We start from the raw sequence: 20,481 nt of genomic DNA, 5'->3' as shown, positions 1-20,481 counted from the left end.
CCTACATTTGAATATAAAAATGGATTTTATCAAACAAAACTATGCTACATTGATCTCTGGGACCCTTAGGATGACAAATCAGAGCAACATTACTGAATGTAATTACCTTATTTACCTTCAGAGGTGAATGTATCAAATCAGTTGCCGTGATACGTTTTTTTGTTGTTGTGCACTCTCCTCAGACAATAGCATGGTATTTTTTCACTGTAATAGCTACTGTAAATTGGACAGTGCAGTTAGATTAACAAGAATTTAAGCTTTCTGCCCATATAAGACATGTCTATATCCTGGAAAGTTTGCTGTTACTTACAACAGTCATACTAATCACATTAGCGCACGTTAGCTCAACCACCCCATAGAGTTTAACTCAATTATATATATATTTTTTAACCTTGTTTGCAAACTGATATGTGACATGTATTAATGCCAAAATAACATGCAAAACAGGCAACAACAACAACAACAAAAATATGTATATATACATTACCGGTCAAAAGTTTTAGAACACCTACTCATTCAAGGGTTTTTCTTAATTTTTTATATTGTAGAATAATAGTGAAGACATCAACTATGAAATAACACATATGGAATCATTCACTATGAAAATGTATGCACTCACTAACTGTAAGTTGCTCTGGATAAGAGCGTCTGCTAAATGACAACAACAAAAAAATGAATAATGTAGTAACCAAAAAAGTGTTAAACAAATCAAAATATATTTTATATTTGAGATTCTTCAAATAGCCACCCTTTGCCTTGATGACAGCTTTGCACACTCTTGGCATTCTGTATCATGTGATGTTTTTTAAAATCACATTTCTATTGATAGTGGTCCTCTGTAGCTCAGCTGGTAGAGCACGGCGCTTTTAACGCCAAGGTAGTGGGTTCGATCCCCGGGACCACCCATACACAAAAATGTATGCACGCATGACTGTAAGTCGCTTTGGATAAAAGCGTCTGCTAAATGGCATATTATATTAAAAGTTAATTTTCACAAAAGTATTTTTTTGCCTTAGAGAGAGATTTGACTACAATAGATTATCTTCTAATATCAAAGGATATGCTCAGTTTCAGTTTTAATCCCACACGATTTTTCATGATATAATGTTATGTGCTTGGTCAGTTTAAATGGCAGACTGTTCTTCTTCTTCTTCGATGAGGTTTAACGGCGGTAGGCATCTGGCTCAATTGAAGCGTTTTTTTAAATACTTGGGTTGACGTCACTAAACTTTTCAAGAAGCGGTGCGCGCTGCTGGCGTTTGTGAAGAAACGACGGAACAGAGCGGTTGATGAACCAGAGAGAGCGGCGGGACACAAGGAGACCATAAGAAACAACAAGGAATCTTTCACTTCATTCGGTGGGTTAATGTTTTCTCTCTCTCTTTTTCTCTGCAGTCTGTTATGAAAAGGGGGAATGTATAGGCTACTTTTTGTAAACATCGTTAGTTATAGGCTATGGCAATTTGGTTGCATTGAATTGTTGGTTCGATTAAACTGAGCACCATGTCTGCTGTTTTTGACAGCGCTACGTTAATCTACTCACGATTTTTATTATGCCGGGATTTATTGCTGAATGGATTCTACTGGAATAGGCTACATTTGCGTTTTTGTTTTCCTTATTTGTCCAACTATGTATGGTAGGTGTCGTTAAAGCGATTTTTCATGACTGATTTGAGACATGTTCTTAGAAGAGCTACACACGTCCTTATTTTTAATGTTTTTTTAAATACACAGTATTTACACATTAGTTAACAGCCAGAGTTCAAAGAAACAACTTTGTACTGTACAGTGAGGGAAAAAAGTATTTGATCCCCTGCTGATTTTGTACGTTTGCCCACTAACAAAGACATGATCAGTCTATAATTTTAATGGTAGGTTTATTTGAACAGTGAGAGACAGAATAACAACAAAAAATCCAGAAAAACACAATGTTATAAATTGATTTGCATTTTAATGAGGGAAATAAGTATTTGACCCCTTTGCAAAACATAACTTAGTACTTGGTGGCAAAACTCTTGTTGGCAATCACAGAGGTCAGACGTTTCTTGTAGTTGGCCACCAGGTTTGCACACATCTTAGGAGGGATTTTGTCCCACTCCTCTTTGCAGATCTTCTCCAAGTCATTAAGGTTTCGAGGCTGACGTTTGGCAACTCAAACGTTCAGCTCCCTCCACAGATTTTCTATGGGAATAAGGTCTGGAGACTGGCTAGGCCACTCCAGGACCTTAATGTGCCACTCCTTTGTTGCCTTGGCCGTGTGTTTTGGGTCATTGTCATGCTGGAATACCCATCCACAACCCATTTTCAATGTCCTGGCTGAGGGAAGGAGGTTCTCACCCAAGATTTGACGGTACATGGCCCCATCCATCGTCCCTTTGATGTGGTGAAGTTGTCCTGTCCCCTTAGCAGAAAAACACCCCCAAAGCATAATGTTTCCACCTCCATGTTTGACGGTGGGGATGGTGTTCTTGGGATCATAGGCAGCATTCCTCCTCCTCTAAACACGGCGAGTTGAGTTGATGCCAAAGAGCTCGATTTTGGTCTCATCTGACCACAACACTTTCACCCAGTTCTCCTCTGTATCATTCAGATGTTCATTGGCAAACTTCAGATGGCCCTGTTTATGTGCTTTCTTGAGCAGGGGGACCTTGCGGGCGCTGCAGGATTTCAGTCCTTCACGGCGTAGTGTGTTACCAATTGTTTTCTTGGTGACTATGGTCCCAGCTGCCTTGAGATCATTGACAAGATCCTCCCGTGTAGTTCTGGGCTGATTCCTCACCGTTCTCATGATCATTGCAACTCCACGAGGTGAGATCTGGCATGGAGCCCCAGGCCGAGGGAGATTGACAGTTATTTTGTGTTTCTTCCATTTGCGAATAATCGCACCAACTGTTGTCACCTTCTCACCAAGCTGCTTGGCGATGGTCTTGTAGACCATTCCAGCCTTGTGTAGGTCTACAATCTTGTCCCTGACATCCTCTTTGGTCTTGGCCATGGTGGAGAGTTTGGAATCGGATTGATTGATCATTAAGAGTGTGCTCCTAATCTCAGCTCGTTACGTGTATAAAAGACACCTGGGAGCCAGAAATCTTTCTGATTGAGAGGGGGTCAAATACTTATTTCCCTCATTAAAATGCAAATCAATTTATAAAATTTTTGACATGTGTTTTTCTAGATTTTGTTGTTGTTATTCTGTCTCTCACTGTTCAAATAAACCTACCATTAAAATAATAGACGGATCATTTCTTTGTCAGTGGGCAAACGTACAAAATCAGCAGGGGATCAAATACTTTTTTCCCTCACTGTATATCAAGTAGTGAAAAATGGGGTTCATTTGTAGAAGGGGTGAGAAATTAATGTAGGGTCACATGTAATGTTTGACTAGCCCTAGGCTATGTTGAATTTAGAGTTTGGTTTTTAAGACCTTCATGTATTTCTTAGGGAGCATCTTCCTTTTAGCAAGGTTTGTCATGTGTAGCACTGTGAGCAGATCTGGCCATTCTAGGTCACTGTGGGTTATTATGTTACACAACATTTTAATAGAGCAAAACTTTGTATTTTAAGTATGTCTCTCTTTCCCATTGTTTGACTGAAGCAGAGCTGGCCCTTGATGATAAAAGTTCTACTTGAGGCAAGAACTTGAATGAGAAGATGTTCCCTTAACTGTATTCACCCAATGATAATGTTCTCTTTAACCCCAAGAACAAGGCTTTATAGCAGAAGTTAGAACAGCTATCAGGAAAAATGCAAAAATAGGAAATATAATTAAGAGTTTCACTGCCATATACATGCTATGATAGCTGATATCTGCAACAGTCCTGCATTCTATTCACACTAATAGACAGAGTGCTGCTTCTTGAATTTCAAACCTAACCACATTTAATGCTCCCGTCTCTAAAGCTGCTGAATTTCACTTTGTTGATGCAACCCACACGGATGACACGTATGCAGCCAGGAGTGCTTTGCTAGAGTCCACATGGACCACACTTGTTCATCTATCAATCAATCAATTAAATGTATTTATAAAGCCCTTTTTACATCAGCAGATGTCACAAAGTGCTTATACAGAAGCCCATCCTAAAACCCCAAAGAGCAAGCAATGCAGATGTAGAAGCACGGTGGCTAAGTCTAGTTCTTACCTTTTAATCAGCAACTGGTTCAGAATAAACTTAGCTGAGTGGGCTGGCTCTATGGCCAATCGATCAGACAATTAGGCTACAAGGAGTTACTGTTACCAGCAGAAAACCCAGACAGTCAGTCTGTAAGCAAGCACTGGAGTTGATTTCTTTACAGATATTGTATGCTGTTACTCTTAGTACAGTTCCTCACTGTCACATGGAATCAGTGCTCTGCTTTGAGTTGTGCTGAGGATGACACTTGCTGCTGGATCCCTGTTTCTCCTTGCTTTAATCAGTAGCAGTACTCTAAGGCTCAAGTGAACCTGCAGCGTTGGCCAGGACAATCCTACGCCTCACTGTTAAATTAAACCCCTCATTTGCTTTGAGGTCTGTCCTGACCACGGAGACGTCAATCCACCTCCGCTCTACAAACAGACATTTCCAGGCATCTCCCAGGGGATGTAGTGACCTTTTTCTGAGGCCCTTCCTACAGGGCTTCTGATGCTGCTGGATCTACCTGCTACCCTCTAGGAGAAGGACCATCACCATCACACCACTCCGTCTGTCTGACAGCAGCACCCTACTCGGCTGTCAGAACACATTGATTCTCAAAGCAGGAGGAAGCTTCAGCAACCTGTGAAGAAGTTGCAACTCCAGTGGATCCATAGTAATACCGACTTGCTAGTTATGGTTCTATACTTTTATGTAACAGCATTAATTTGTGCTTCATAGAACAGTAAATTGAGGCTGTCTTGTTTGGACACAGCAATACACCACATAGCTCCATAATATTTGTCTGGACTTGCAGGCTGTTGAGGGTTTTGCTATACTATAGTTTTGCTGTTCTCGTTAGAAGGATAGCGGTTTAATTTGCTGAGCTTGATTTAAGTGTTATTTCATAAATTGCCATTCATTACGGGACGCGGCACAGTTTGGAGATCAATGCTCTATAATGAAGATGCTTAGGCTAATTAGCTGGTCATATTGACTGGTGAGAGACTCGTCCTGAAATGAATGATAGTAATAGAGTGATGCTCGATGGTGTCTGGCCGGCAGCCAATATGAGCACCCGTATTAAATGACTTTCTCGCTGAAAAGTATTTTGTCCCTCAGCCCAGAGAAAATGGAATCAGATCAGTTTGTATTGAGACTGTTTGCTCATGTAGACTTAGATGGCCTATATGTGTGTGTGCTTAAATCAGTTTTTTTCCTGATTGGTGCAATGTGGCTAGTGGCACACAGTCTGCAGTACCTCTATCTCTGAGTGATTGTTTGAACATTTTGAAGTAAAAAAAGATTGAATTAACAGCCCTGTGTGATGTCATCAGACTCATACTCGAGTTCTAATATTTAATTATATGCTCATATAGAACGATTTGTGACGGGCCATAGAAATATACTGAACAAAACTATAAACGCAACATGCAACAATTTCAAAGATTTTACTGAGTTACACTTCATATGAGGAAATCAGTCAATTAAAATAAATTCATTAGGCCCTAATCTATGGATTTCACATGACTGGGAATACAGATATGCATCTGTTGGTCACAGATACCTTTAAAAAAAATGGGCCTTACAGTGGGCCTCAGGATTTCGTCACTGTATTTTTGTGCATTCAAATTGCCATCGATAAAATGCAATGGTGTTCGTTGTCCATAGCTTATGCCTGCCCATACCATAACCCCACCGTATAGAATCTCTAGATTATATTTCTATGTGATTGGCTCTCTTTCTAGAGTCTGGAGAGAAATATGCTTATGCATATAAATTAAAGGCATTTATTCATCTCCATTTTCCACTTGATTGGAAAGCTTTATTGATTAAAAAAACTAGCAGCACAAAATGGGCAATTTTTCATTTGATATGAATTGACTTGTTTAATGGCATCTAATTAAAAACATCTCAACTGCCTTCAGACTAATGTATTATGGAGACTGCTGCAAGGTTTTGGAAAATGGTCCGTTTAAAGAGTTATTCATATGGTCTGTGGATTAGACATTCACGCAGTCACAGCCTAGTTAAAGGAATCAAATTAAATCAAAGTTTGAAACAAATCAAATACACTTTTTATTTTTTAAAGTGCACAAAAAAGTTCCTCCAGGTTCAAGTTCATTGTCTTTATTTTTTATTCATTTTATTTTAGTACTTTTTAACCATTTTTCTCCCCAATTTCGTGATATCCAATTGGTAGTTACAGTCTTGTCCCATCGCTGCAACTCCCGTGTCGGACTTGGGAGAGGCGACGGTTCGAGAGCCGTGCATCCTCCGAAACACGACCCCGCCAAGCTGCACTGCTTTTTGACACACTGCTCACTTAACCCGGAAGCCAGCCACACCAATGTGTCGGAGGAAACTGTACAGCTGGAGACCTAAATCAGCTTGCCGGCGCCCGGCTGCCACAAGGAGTCGCTAGAGCGAGATGGGACAAGGACATCCCAGCCGGCCAAACCCTGCCCTAACTCGGACGACGCTGGGCCAATTGTGCGCCGCCTCATGGGTCTCCCGGTCGCAGCCGGCTGCGACACAGCCCGGGATCGAACCCGGATCTGTAGTGACGCCTCTAGCACTGATCAGTGCCTTAGACTGCTGCGCCACTCGGGAGGTAAGTTCATTGCCTTTAAAACTAATTCCGTAAATAAAGTGATTTGATTGAATGAGTCTCCTGAACCCTGTGGCTCCACATTGACCCTGCTTTAGGGGAAATACAAGGAGTTTTTACACTTGACTTGTTCACCATCCATGCATGAACGCAATTCGATGTCGTTTGCCAATTTAGCTTGTGCGACTATGTTGGGTTTCCCAGTGAGTGCTTTGAATTAGATTTGATTCCGGCTTGAAATCCACAGTGGGTCAACTTCACTGTTATGCACATATTTCACTGTCTGGGAGACATATACAGTGGGGAAAAAAAGTATTTAGTCAGCCACCAATTGTACAAGTTCTCCCACTTAAAAAGATGAGAGAGGCCTGTAATTTTCATCATAGGTACACGTCAACTATGACAGACAAATTGAGAAAAAAATCCAGAAAATCACATTGTAGGATTTTTAATGAATTTATTTGCAAATTATGGTGGAAAATAAGTATTTGGTCACCTACAAACAAGCAAGATTTCTGGCTCTCACAGACCTGTAACTTATTCTTTAAGAGGCTCCTATGTCCTCCACTCGTTACCTGTATTAATGGCACCTGTTTGAACTTGTTATCAGTATAAAAGACAGCTGTCCACAACCTCAAACAGTCACACTCCAAACTCCACTATGGCCAAGACCAAAGAGCTGTCAAAGGACACCAGAAACAAAATTGTAGACCTGCACCAGGCTGGGAAGACTGAATCTGCAATAGGTAAGTAGCTTGGTTTGAAGAAATCAACTGTGGGAGCAATTATTAGGAAATGGAAGACATACAAGACCACTGATAATCTCCCTCGATCTGGGGCTCCACGCAAGATCTCACCCCGTGGGGTCAAAATGATCACAAGAAAGCTGAGAAAAATCCCAGAACCACACAGGGGGATCTAGTGAATGACCTGCAGAGAGTTGGGACCAAAGTAACAAAGCCTACCATCAGTAACACAATATGCCGCCAGGGACTCAAATCCTGCAGTGCCAGACGTGTCCCCCTGCTTAAGCCAGTACATGTCCAGGCCCGTCTGAAGTTTGCTAGAGTGCATTTGGATGATCCAGAAGAGGATTGGGAGAATGTCATATGGTCAGATGAAACCAAAATAGAACTTTTTTGGTAAAAACTCAACTCGTCGTGTTTGGAGGACAAAGAATGCTGAGTTGCATCCAAAGAACACCATACCTACTGTGAAGCATGGGGGTGGAAACATCATGCTTTGGGGCTGTTTTTCTGCAAAGGGACCAGGACGACTGATCCGTGTAAAGGAAAGAATGAATGGGGCCATGTATCGTGAGATTTTGAGTGAAAACCTCCTTCCATCAGCAAGGGCATTGAAGATGAAACGTGGCTGGGTCTTTCAGCATGACAATGATCCCAAACACACCGCCCGGGCAACGAAGGAGTGGCTTCGTAAGAAGCATTTCAAGGTCCTGGAGTGGCCTACCCAGTCTCCAGATCTCAACTCCATAGAAAATCTTTGGAGGGAGTTGGAAAGTCTGTGTTGCCCAGCGACAGCCCCAAAACATCACTGCTCTAGAGGAGATCTGCCTGGAGGAATGGGCCAAAATACCAGCAACAGTGTGTGAAAACCTTGTGAAGACTTACAGAAAACGTTTGACCTGTGTCATTGCCAACAAAGGGTATATAACAAAGTAGTGAGGAACTTTTGTTATTGACCAAATACTTATTTTCCACCATAATTTGCAAATAAATTCATAAAAAATCCTACAATGTGATTTTCTGGATTTTGTTTCCTCATTTTGTCTGTCATAGTTGACGTGTACCTATGATGAAAATTACAGGCCTCTCTCATCTTTTTAAGTGGGAGAACTTGCACAATTGGTGGCTGACTAAATACTTTTTTTCCCCACTGTAGATTGATGTGCTCCAGAAGTCAGAAGTGTAACCTTTATGCAATGGATAATGAGGGACTGTGTATGTGGCATGTGTATAGTGTGTTCAGCCTGTCTGTGTTTTCTTACACATACTTTTGATACAGAAACATTGTATCGATCATAAAAGATAAGCTATATATCGGCGGAACCAACATGCAGTAATTAAGCAATAAGGCACGAGGGGGGTGTGGTATGTGGCCAATATACCACGGCTAAGGGTGGTTCTTAGGCACGGCGAAACACAAACCCCTGAGTTGCCTTATTGCTATTATAAACTGTTACCGACGTAATTACAGCAGTAAAAATAAATGTTTTGTCATATCCGTGGTATACGGTCTGATATACCACGGCTGTCAGCCAATCAGCATTCAGGGCTCGATCCACCCAGTTTATAATGGTGAATAATGTCGCTTTCTCTCAGTCTCGACCATAGTTGTCATTGAGGTATGAGCACAATACTATTGTTCTACTGCTCTATCCCTAATCAATCAAATCAAGAGAGTGAATAAAATAAAATCTTTATTTTAAGTGCATTTTAAAATGCAACACTTCACAGTAAACCAACCAAATGAAGGAGAAATGAGCTCTTTATTATCGGTTGTTTCCAGTCACCAGTGTAATGATCTAATTAATCCTCATGGTACAGTCAGTCCCTGTACGCTGCTCAGTCATAATTCTCCCCTGAGACAGAAACACATCACCTCATTGCTTTGGTTTGGCAGGTGTCCTTCCTATGACACACACAGATTAATGATTTAAATAACTCCATTTATTTGCGTAGAGTTGGCTAAAAAGACCACGTGTCCCAAAGTAGGCAGAGAAAATAAATCAAATGGAAATGTTGACTGAGAGAAAAATCTGTTAAAACATTAAACTGGCTATTTGAATCTTGTTTTATCTTGTTGCGAAGAACAGTTGCTAATTGTTTTGTTAGTGAGAGTATTGAGAGTCTGTGGTCCCACTGGGCTGTAATCCACTTAGTTTTTCTTTTAAATAGGCCGACCATATTGTTTGAGTGGAAAAGCCTGAAACCCCAAATCCTGCCCTCCTTTGACTCATTCTTTGACTCATATCATTCTAACCAGACTGTGCCTCTAGTTTCTTCAGTATCAAGATGATCCTAACCAGAGTAATATTGCTCTAGTTTCTTCAGTATCATGATGATCCTAACCAGAGTAATATTGCTCTAGTTTCTTCAGTATCAAGATGATCCTAACCAGAGTAATATTGCTCTAGTTTCTTCAGTATCATGATGATCCTAACCAGAGTAATATTGCTCTAGTTTCTTCAGTATCATGATGATCCTAACCAGAGTAATATTGCTCTAGTTTCTTCAGTATCATGATGATCCTAACCAGAGTAATATTGCTCTAGTTTCTTCAGTATCATGATGATCCTAACCAGAGTAATATTGCTCTAGTTTCTTCAGTATCAAGATGATCCTAACCAGAGTAATATTGCTCTAGTTTCTTCAGTATCAAGATGATCCTAACCAGAGTAATATTGCTCTAGTTTCTTCAGTATCATGATGATCCTAACCAGAGTAATATTGCTCTAGTTTCTTCAGTATCAAGATTATCCTAACCAGAGTAATATTGCTCTAGTTTCTTCAGTATCAAGATGATCCTAACCAGAGTAATATTTCTCTAGTTTCTTCAGTATCAAGATGATCCTAACCAGAGTAATATTTATCTAGTTTCTTCAGTATCAAGATGATCCTAACCAGAGTAATATTTATCTAGTTTCTTCAGTATCAAGATGATCCTAACCAGACTGTTACTCTAGTTTCTTCAGTATCATGATGAATACCTACTTTTTCTTTGAAACACTCTCTACCCCTGCATCAGATAGTGAAGAGGTTCTTCAAATGGAGATATGGCCAGCAAGATGGATGGCAGAGCACTATGGATCACTTCTCTAGGGCACTCAGGGAAGAGGAACAAAATAAGTTCACCCCTTGAGCTGAGTCATGTGAATATGATGTACTAGTGTTCCAAAAAGGAACCCTAAGGGACCAGACATTGTACTTCAGACTCCCAAGTACTATGATATTTCATCCAGTGTTGCAGTAGTTCTCCAGGGATAGGCTATATTTAGATTTAGCCCCCAGTGGTTGAAGGTAGGATCTCGGCAGGGGGGGCTCTGATCCAAGACCAGTGCATTAGCGTGCAACTTCTCTTTGAAGCACATATGACGACCTAGGAATGTTGAACTTTTAAGGATTGGGAAAAAGCTGACCTTAGACCAGAGTGCACTGATTGGATTCCCCTCTGCCTGAGGAGCGAGGAGGGCTTAAGGTTGGGATCTGGGTAGAGAAAAATGATCAAGGATCAGTTCAATGTGTTGTTCTCTCTCTGAAGAATGAGATGGGCCAGGAGTGTTCAGTCTTATGACTTTAGAGTCACATTCCCCTCATGACACAGGCACATGCACTACATGACCAAAAGTGTGTGGACACCTGCTCATAAAACATCTCATTCCAAAATCATGGGCATTAATATGTACCTCGGTTTGCTTTGCAACACTGGGTGGGGACCACTGCACCACAGAAAACCACTGAGGGTGCACTTCAATAGCCATAGCTTGGCAGTGTGTGGACACAGACCAGGGTAATGTTGAGGTATGGGCAGGTCTAAAATAGATCAAATGACTCCGCAGTGCTGTATTTGTATTAACGAATGATTAGATCTGTTATTCTGTTAATAAAATAGGACATTACGTGATACACCAGATCAGTATCTCAGCAATTACAATGCTTGTTTTAGACTGGGCGGTGAGCGTGTTGTGCAATTTCCTTTTGTGTTGGAGAAACAGGAAGGGATTTCCGGGGATGGAGGCTGACAGAAATGGGACTTGGGTCTGATTTCCACCAATATCCCATACGCCTGTCTACAGCAGGATATAAAATCTATCTTATCATGCATGGTCTGTCTGTGTGCTTGATCCAGTTAATGGTCAACATCAAGGGCTCACACTTGGATATTGGATATCAGTGGCTTGGTAATGTTTCACAATGATTTAGTAGTCTCATACTGCTTTCACATAGGATTTAAGGTATTTTATCTGTAGAACGTAATTGGGCAAGGTTTATATGAACCTCTTACAAACAGGCCCATTTTTACCACATTCTTATCTGCATACACCTTTTATACCTCGGGTGCAGTAACGACTGGTGTAGTGCTGTGCAGATGTGAGTGGGCATCTATTTTAATAAATCCATTGAATATACACCATCAAAAAGAAATCCATTATGAATTTGTTTAGGCAGATCCTAAGAAACATAAGACTAATAAAATGTATTTTCAAAACAATAGAATGGCATATTTTGAGTTTGTAACGTCCAAATGAATGAAATCAATAGTTCATTATTTTGTTCATTAAATAGACAAGACACACCTACCCGATCACAGTCAACACACATATATTTTGTAGTAAGAATATAATGAAATATAACTGAATAAAACACAAATAATATTTTTCCCACGCAACTTGCGTCACTGCGACGTGTGGAACCGCTGTCATATAAAAAATGGTTGATATTTTGAACAAAGCCCAAGGCAAGCACATGCTTTTTTGATCCATGTTCCCTACCCTCAATCCGCTTTTTTTAGGGAGTAGGCGTAGGGTCTTACATTTGGTGGGATGCTAAATTGGCAGAAAAACGTGTAGGCTAATGGACACATACAGTACCAGAATGCCAAGAGTGTGCAAAGCTGTCATCAAGGGAAAGGATGGCTATTTAAAGAATCTCAAATATAAAATATATTTAGATTTGTTTAACCCTGTTTTGGTTACTACATGATTCCATATGTGTTGTTTCATAGTTTTGATGTCTTCACTATTATTCTACAATGTAAAAAAGAGTACAAATAAAGAAAAACCCTTGAATGAGTAGGTGTGTCCAAACTTTTGCCTGGTAGTGTAGTTAGTCATCACTTCTTGTAGGCTATTTGCTCTTGCTCTTGGTTTTCACTAAATGAACATGAACATGACATCCACTGCCCACTACTAACTGTACCATCGAATGGGCTGATGGAAATAGTGTGTGTTTTCAGTGCATGGACACTACATGTGGTACAGTATGTCCAACAGAAAACACAGAACACTGCTCAGACAGAGCCCTTCTCCTTTGATCTCATTGGCTGTTGTCTGTCAGTGGATTCTAGCGTGGAATCCGCAGGGTTCTAAGGCATTGTTGGATTTGGAATGTGTGACTGTTCAGGCCAGTGGAAGCCTTGTTTATGGAATCTGCTGTGTGATTGTAGTGGTAACGGGTTTGGTTGAGCTTGGTGTTTGTGCAGAAGCTAGATAGCAGGGGCTGGAATAGGGCTATAGTTGGAGCCTTGGCATCCATTAGGAGTTCAATGTTGCAGTCCTTCCCACTCTGGGTTTCTGTCTTGTTCCTACTGCTGCATTGTAAATGTCTACACTACAGTAAAACTGTAGCATACGTACAGGCCAGTAGGGGATTCTCTCTCGCTCCTGCTTTTCAATCGTTTGTATTTACCTGTCGTCTCGCTGACCAGTGTGGTGAGTTTATGCATGATCGATATTCGGCTGGAGCGGGAAGGACCTGCATTACCGAGATATGATGGAATAATAAAGCTGTCATCTCTGTGGTAAATGTGCCCTGGAAATGCATTGTGGCTGGAGAAGACAAAGGAAGCAACCAACGCTGTATTATGTAGGCACAGAGATAAACTGTAGCTTCACCAGGTCATTTATCTTACAGTGAGTTTATAAGGAAAATAGAAGTATATTGTGTGGAGAAATACAGAGCTATACAGTGGGGAAAAAAAGTATTTAGTCAGCCACCAATTGTGCAAGTTCTCCCACTTAAAAAGATGAGAGAGGCCTGTAATTTTCATCATAGGTACATGTCAACTATGACAGACAAATTGAGGAAAAAAAATCCAGAAAATCCCATTGTAGGATTTTTAATGAATTTATTTGCAAATTATGGTGGAAAATAAGTATTTGGTCATCTACAAACAAGCAAGATTTCTGGCTCTCACAGACCTGTAACTTCTTCTTTAAGAGGCTCCTCTGTCCTCCACTCGTTACCTGTATTAATGGCACCTGTTTGAACTTGTTATCAGTATAAAATACACCTGTCCACAACCTCAAACAGTCACACTCCAAACTTCACAATGGCCAAGACCAAAGAGCTGTCAAAGGACACCAAAAACAAAATTGTAGACCTGCACCAGGCTGGGAAGACTGAATCTGCAATAGGTAAGCAGCTTGGTTTGAAGAAATCAACTGTGGGAGCAATTATTAGGAAATGGAAGACATACAAGACCACTGATAATCTCCCTCGATCTGGGGCTCCACGCAAGATCTCACCCCATGGGGTCAAAATGATCACAAGAACGGTGAGCAAAAATCCCAGAACCACACGGGGGGACCTAGTGAATGACCTGCAGAGAGCTGGGACCAAAGTAACAAAGCCAACCATCAGTAACACACTACGCCGCCAGGGACTCAAATCCTGCAGTGCGAGACGTGTCCCCCTGCTTAAGCCAGTACATGTCCAGGCCCGTCTGAAGTGCATTTGGATGATCCAGAAGAGGATTGGGAGAATGTCATATGGTCAGATGAAACCAAAATATAACTTTTTGGTAAAAACTCAACTCGTCATGTTTGGAGGACAAAGAATGCTGAGTTGCATCCAAAGAACACCATACCTACTGTGAAGCATGGGGTTGGAAACATCATGCTTTGGGGCTGTTTTTCTGCAAAGGGACCAGGACGACTGATCCGTGTAAAGGAAAGAATGAATGGGGCCATGTATCGTGAGATTTTGAGTGAAACCCTCCTTCCATCAGCAAGGGCATTGAAGATGAAACGTGGCTGGGTCTTTCAGCATGACAATGATCCCAAACACACCGCCCGGGCAACGAAGGAGTGGCTTCGTAAGAAGCATTTCACGGTCCTGGAGTGGCCTAGCCAGTCTCCAGATCTCAACCCCATAGAAAATCTTTGGAGGGAGTTGAAAGTCTGTGTTGCCCAGCGACAGCCCCAAAACATCACTGCTCTAGAGGAGATCTGCATGGAGGAATGGGCCAAAATACCAGCAACAGTGTGTGAAAACCTTGTGAAGACTTACAGAAAACGTTTGACCTGTGTCATTGCCAACAAAGGGTATATAACAAAGTATTGAGAAACTTTTGTTATTGACCAAATACTTATTTTCCACCATCATATGCCAATAAATTCATTAAAAATCCTACAATGTGATTTTCTGGATTTTTTTTCTCATTTTGTCTGTCATAGTTGACGTGTACCTATGATGAAAATTACAGGCCTCTCTCATCTTTTTTAAGTGGGAGAACTTGCACAATTGGTGGCTGACTAAATACTTTTTTTTCCCCACTGTATATATCCCAAGTTTACCCTCACAGTTCTACCTTACTCTAGAGTCCTTTTTATTGTTCATCTAGACAAGACAGGTATGATACGTCTGGCATATTGAGTTGTCTCCTCAAAGCTTAAATCAGAATTGAATATTAATGAGGAAATATTACAGTTTGGATAATAAACATGTAATAGAATCCCCCTAAATAGGCTACATACAATACAACAATACAAGTACTATATATTCACGTATAACAACAGAAATAACAGCATCCGTCAAGATAATGGACCTATATTTGTAAACAAAGGCAAGAAAAACATTGTTTTCATTGTTTGGTGTGTCCCCCCCACTGTGCTCAGTGTGCTTACTGTGTTATTAACAGTGCTTCACAGTGGAAATATAGGTCAGTCTCTACATATCCAGACACTTTTTCTGACACTCTTGACATGATCACAAATCCTGTTTTGAATAGCTTACTTATCATTTGTCAATGTTTAAGGTGGCTTATGAATCAATGCACAATCATTGTAAGAGAAAGGGATCATTGAGGAAAGGAAAGTTGAAGCTAGGGTTAGGGTTGAGCTGGGGTGTGGACATGAAGCTAGGGTTAGGGTTAGGGTTGAGCTGGGGTGTGGACATTAAGCTAGGGTTAGGGTTGAACTGGGATGTTGACATGAAGCTAGGGTTAGGGTTGAGCTGGGGTGTGGACATGAAGCTAGGGTTAGGGTTAGGGCTGAGCTGGGGTGTGAAAATGAAGCTAGGGTTAGGGTTAGGGTTGAGCTGGGTGTGTGGACATGAAGCTAGGGTTAGGGTTAGGGTTGAGCTGGGATGTTGGCTCCCTCCCTCCCTCCCTCCCTCCCTCCCTCCCTCCCTCCCTCCCTCTCTCTGTTCCTCATCCCTCCCTCCCTCCCTCCCTCTCTCTGTTCCTCATCTCTCTTTCTCTCCCCCTGCTCTCTCATATCTCCCTCTTCTCCTCTTATTCTCCCCCCTCCATCTTCAAGTTCTGTCCTATTTGTTTCTGTATGTTCATTGGTTGAATATCTATCTATAAGGGAAAATGGTTAAGCCATTTACTGTTGTATTATGGGATGTCAGGTTGCTGTGGTGATGCACATTAGATTCTAATGGAAGGAAAAATGTTCCAGGAGCCAAATCTCAGCTGGGATTTCATGGGTGTTATTTTCCCTGGGAGAGAAAGGGAGAAAATACTATTACTCCATCTGTATTGTTTATAGAAAAATGTGACAATGGCTGTCAGGGGGCTTTATACTCTCTACTCTATATTATACTATAATACACTACTGTATATATAAATATTGCATAACCTATTATACTTCATGTTTGAATCCGTGGAGCAATTTACAGTTGAAGTCGGAAGTTTACATACACCTTAGCCAAATACAATTAAACTCAGTTTTTCACAATTCCTGACATTTAATCCTAGTAAAAATTCCTTGTCTTAGGTCAGTTAGGATCACCACTTTATTTTAAGAATGTGAATTGTCAGATTAATAGTAGAGAGAATGATTTATTTCAGCTTTTATTTCTTTCATCACATTCCCAGTGGGTCAGAAGTTTACATACACTCAATTTGTATTTGGTAGCATTGCCTTTAAATTGTTTAACTTGGGTCAAACGTTTCAGGTAGCCTTCCATAAGCTTCCCACAATAAGTTGGGTGAATTTTGGCCCATTCCTCCTGACAGAGCTGGTGTAACTGAGTCAGGTTTGTAGGCCTCCTTGCTCGCACACACTTTTTCAGTTCTGCCCACACATTTTCTGTAGGATTGAGGTCAGGGCTTTGTGATGGCCACTCCAATACCTTGACTTTGTTGTCCTTATGCCATTTTGCCACAACTTTGGAAGTATGCTTGGGGTCATTGTCCATTTGGAAGACCCATTTGCGACCAAGCTTTAACTTCCTGACTGATGTCTTGAGATGTTGCTTCAATATATCCACATAATTTTCCTTCCTCATGATGCCATCTTTTTTGTGAAGTGCAGCAGTCCCTCCTGCAGCAAAGCACCCCCACAGCATGATGATGCCACCCCCGTGCTTCACGGTTGGAATGGTGTTCTTCGGCTTGCAAGCTATCCCCTTTTTCCTCCAAACATAATGATGGTCATTATGGCCAAACAGTTCTATTTTTGTTTCATCAGACCAGAGGACATTTCTCCAAAAAGTAAGATCTTTGTCCCCATGTGCAGTTGCAAACCGTAGTCTGGCTTTTTTATGGCGGTTTAGAAGCAGTGTCTTCTTCCTTGCTGAGCTGCCTTTCAGGTTATGTCGATATAGGACTCTTTTTACTGTGGATATAGATACTTTTGTACCTTTTTCCTCAAGCATCTTCACAAGGTCCTTTGCTGTTGTTCTGGGATTGATTTGCACTTTTCGCACTAACGCACGTTCATCTCTAGGACACAGAACGCGTCTTCTTCCTGAGCGGTATGACGGCTGCGTGGTTCCATGGTGTTTATACTTGCGTACTATTGTTTGTACAGATGAAAGTGGTACCTTCAGGCGTTTGGAAATTGCTCCCAAGGATGAACCAGACTTGTGGAGGTCTACAATTTCTTTTCTGAGGTCTTGGCTGATTTCTTTTGATTTTCCCACGATGTCAAGCAAAGAGGCACTGAGTTTGACGGTAGGCCTTGAAATACATCCACTGGTACACCTCCAATTGACTCAAATGATGTCAATTAGCCTATCAGAAGCTTCTAAAGCCATGACATCATTTTCTGGAATTTTCCAAGCTGTTTAAAGGCACAGTCATCTTAGTGTATGTAAACTTCTGACCCACTGTAATTGTGATACAGTGAATTATAAGTGAAATAATCTGTCTGTAAACAATTGTTGGAAAAATTACTTGTGTCATGCACAAAGTAGATATCCTAACCGACTTGCCAAAACTATAGTTTGGTAACAAGAAATTTGTGGAGTGGTTGAAAAATTAGTTTTAATGACTCCAACCTAAGTGTACGTAAACTTCCGACTTCAACTGTAGATGCAAATGATTAGATCCTAGCTTATCCAATATAAAAATGTGTTCCATGCACACAAACCCAAATCAGTAAGGTCCACTATTCTTCCTCTCGGCACAACATGTTTTTCCCTGAACATTTCATGAAGGTACAGAACCACTCCTGTTCTTCTACATGAAATTGAAACCATATTGCGTGTGTAAAGGACAGGTAACACAGTATTGTTATTCCAAATGGAGCTCTGAGTCTTGAGTGCATCCGTTAGTATGTATTCTTTAGTCCTGTAATTTTCAATGATTGTTCACATAGCGCAGTATGTACTACAGATGCAGGATCGTAATTTTATCACCCCTTTCCTCCAATGCAGCGTATTTGAGGTTTTTAAAGGCTTCTGAAGTTAGTAATTTCCCCTTTGAAATTTCAGACTTTAAATTGATCAAACCCTACAAATATATCCATGAATTATAATCCACAATATAATTCACATTTCCTCTTGCTGCAGGATTATTTTTCCTGCTTTAGCAAACGCGCTCAAATGTAAGATCCTACATACAGGTCTTTATTTAATGGCAGTCTGGTACAGTATGTGCTACATTCATACCAAGTTCAAGGAGCAGAATACGTCTTATAGTAATGGCATAGCTGGGATATCTTCTCCCTCAGTTAGAAAAATAAGGACTCATTCTTAACAGTGCCATCTTCTTTGGCTTTGACAAATGTTTCTCAGAGAGTACTGAACTTGCAAAGTTCTTTCATTTTTTCCATCTCCTTTCTTTCTTTCTTTCATTTTTTCCATCTTCTTTGTTTGTTTCTTTCTTTCTTTCTTTCTTTGTTTGTGTGTTTTGTTTTCTTTCTTTCTTTCTTTCTTTCTTTCTTTCTTTCTTTCTTTCTTTCTTTCTTTCTTTCTTTCTTTCTTTCTTTCTTTCTTTCTTTCTTTCTTTCTTTCTTTCTTTCTTTCTTTCTTTCTTTCTTTCTTTCTTTCTTTCTTTCTTTCTTTCTTTCTTTCTTTCTTTCTTTCTTTCTTTCTTTCTTTCTTTCTTTCTTTCTTTCTTTCTTTCTTTCTTTCTTTCTTTCTTTCTTTCTTTCTTTCTTTCTTTCTTTCTTTCTTTCTTTCTTTCTTTCTTTCTTTCTTTCTTTCTTTCTTTCTTTCTTTCTTTCTTTCTTTCTTTCTTTCTTTCTTTCTTTCTTTCTTTCTTTCTTTCTTCTTTCTTTCTTTCTTTCTTTCTTTCTTTCTTTCTTTCTTTCTTTCTTTCTTTCTTTCTTTCTTTCTTTCTTTTCTTTCTTTCTTTTCTTTCTTTGTTTGTTTGTTTGTTTGTTTGTTTGTTTGTTTGTTTGTTTGTTTGTTTGTTTGTTTGTTTGTTTGTTTGTTTGTTTGTTTGTTTGTTTGTTTGTTTGTTTGTTTGTTTGTTTGTTTGTTTGTTTGTTTGTTTGTTTGTTTGTTTGTTTGTTTTCCCTGGAAGTAAAATGCAGGACCACAGTTCTAAACTTAGTTTAGTCTGTCCTTGCCCTCGAGGGCTTGTATTTTCTCAGCCTCTGGGAGAACCAACACCTCTAGGAAATCAATGCTTGACAGTAAAATATGGTCACATTGTGAATGTCTTGGTCTGGCGTTCCGCGGATAAAAGTCCTTATCATGCAAAAACAGCCATGAAGATTAGAGTGAAATTATAAAAAAGGGTTTAAACCCTTAAACGGTTCACCGGGAATCACTCAGTGAGATTTATAGACCTGCTCATTATACTAGAGTGCTTTGTCTTGTCGTCACACACAACACACACACACACACACACAATACACACACCACACAACACACACACACACACACAACACACACACACCACACAACACACACACACAATACACACACCACACAACACACACATACACACACACACAACACACACATACACACACACAATTCTCTACAAAGCAATGAAACAACTAGCTCAAGAACTTTGAGAGCGGCAGACATCAGTCATGGCCTCAAATCAACTTCACATAGCAGGGCATAAAGGCAATATGCACAGGCTACCCCAAAACAACAGAAATACACTTCCCCTCTTCCTCCTCCCTCCTCGCCATGACAACCATTGAAAGGCAAAGGGAAAAGAAAACGGGCCGTAGAGAAGTGTTTGAAACACCCTCCTCGCCGCCTTGCGCCCGGCACTTGAAACTGCCAATCGGATTTGGAAATTCCCCATGAGTAAAGTAAGGCTGTGTCTCATAGGGCTCTGGTCAAAAGTAGTGCACTATATAAGGAATAGGGTGCCATTTGAGACGCAGTCTAAGTAAGTAGTATGAATGCTATTCTAATCTGGCTAATGAAGGAGCAGAGTAAAATAGGTTAGTTAAAGGGGCAATCAGCAGTTGCTACATCAATTTTTGGACTTATAAATTAATGATGTATACCCATTGATTGTCAAAGAATATAACTTATAAATGCCTCATCGGCTTAGTTCAACTGTTGTACCCCATAAGTAGCCAGAATATTAACTTGTTTT

At 40.4% G+C, this 20,481-nt stretch overlaps 1 protein-coding gene and 1 pseudogene across 1 annotated transcript in view; both read left to right on the top strand.

Moving 5' to 3' along the window:
• Positions 1–20,481, top strand: part of LOC121536052 (glycerol kinase) — a 46,965-nt gene that overhangs the window by 23,056 nt on the left and 3,428 nt on the right. The gene's annotated exons all lie outside the window — the stretch shown is intronic.
• LOC123484522 overlaps positions 1,169–20,481 on the top strand; it is a 31,606-nt pseudogene continuing 12,293 nt past the window's right edge.

This window comes from Coregonus clupeaformis, unplaced genomic scaffold (genome assembly GCF_020615455.1).
Source record: "Coregonus clupeaformis isolate EN_2021a unplaced genomic scaffold, ASM2061545v1 scaf0348, whole genome shotgun sequence".
Classification (NCBI taxonomy): Eukaryota; Metazoa; Chordata; class Actinopteri; order Salmoniformes; family Salmonidae; genus Coregonus; species Coregonus clupeaformis.
Note: the sequence above shows the minus strand (reverse complement) of the source record. Positions and strands in the feature narration are given on the sequence as shown.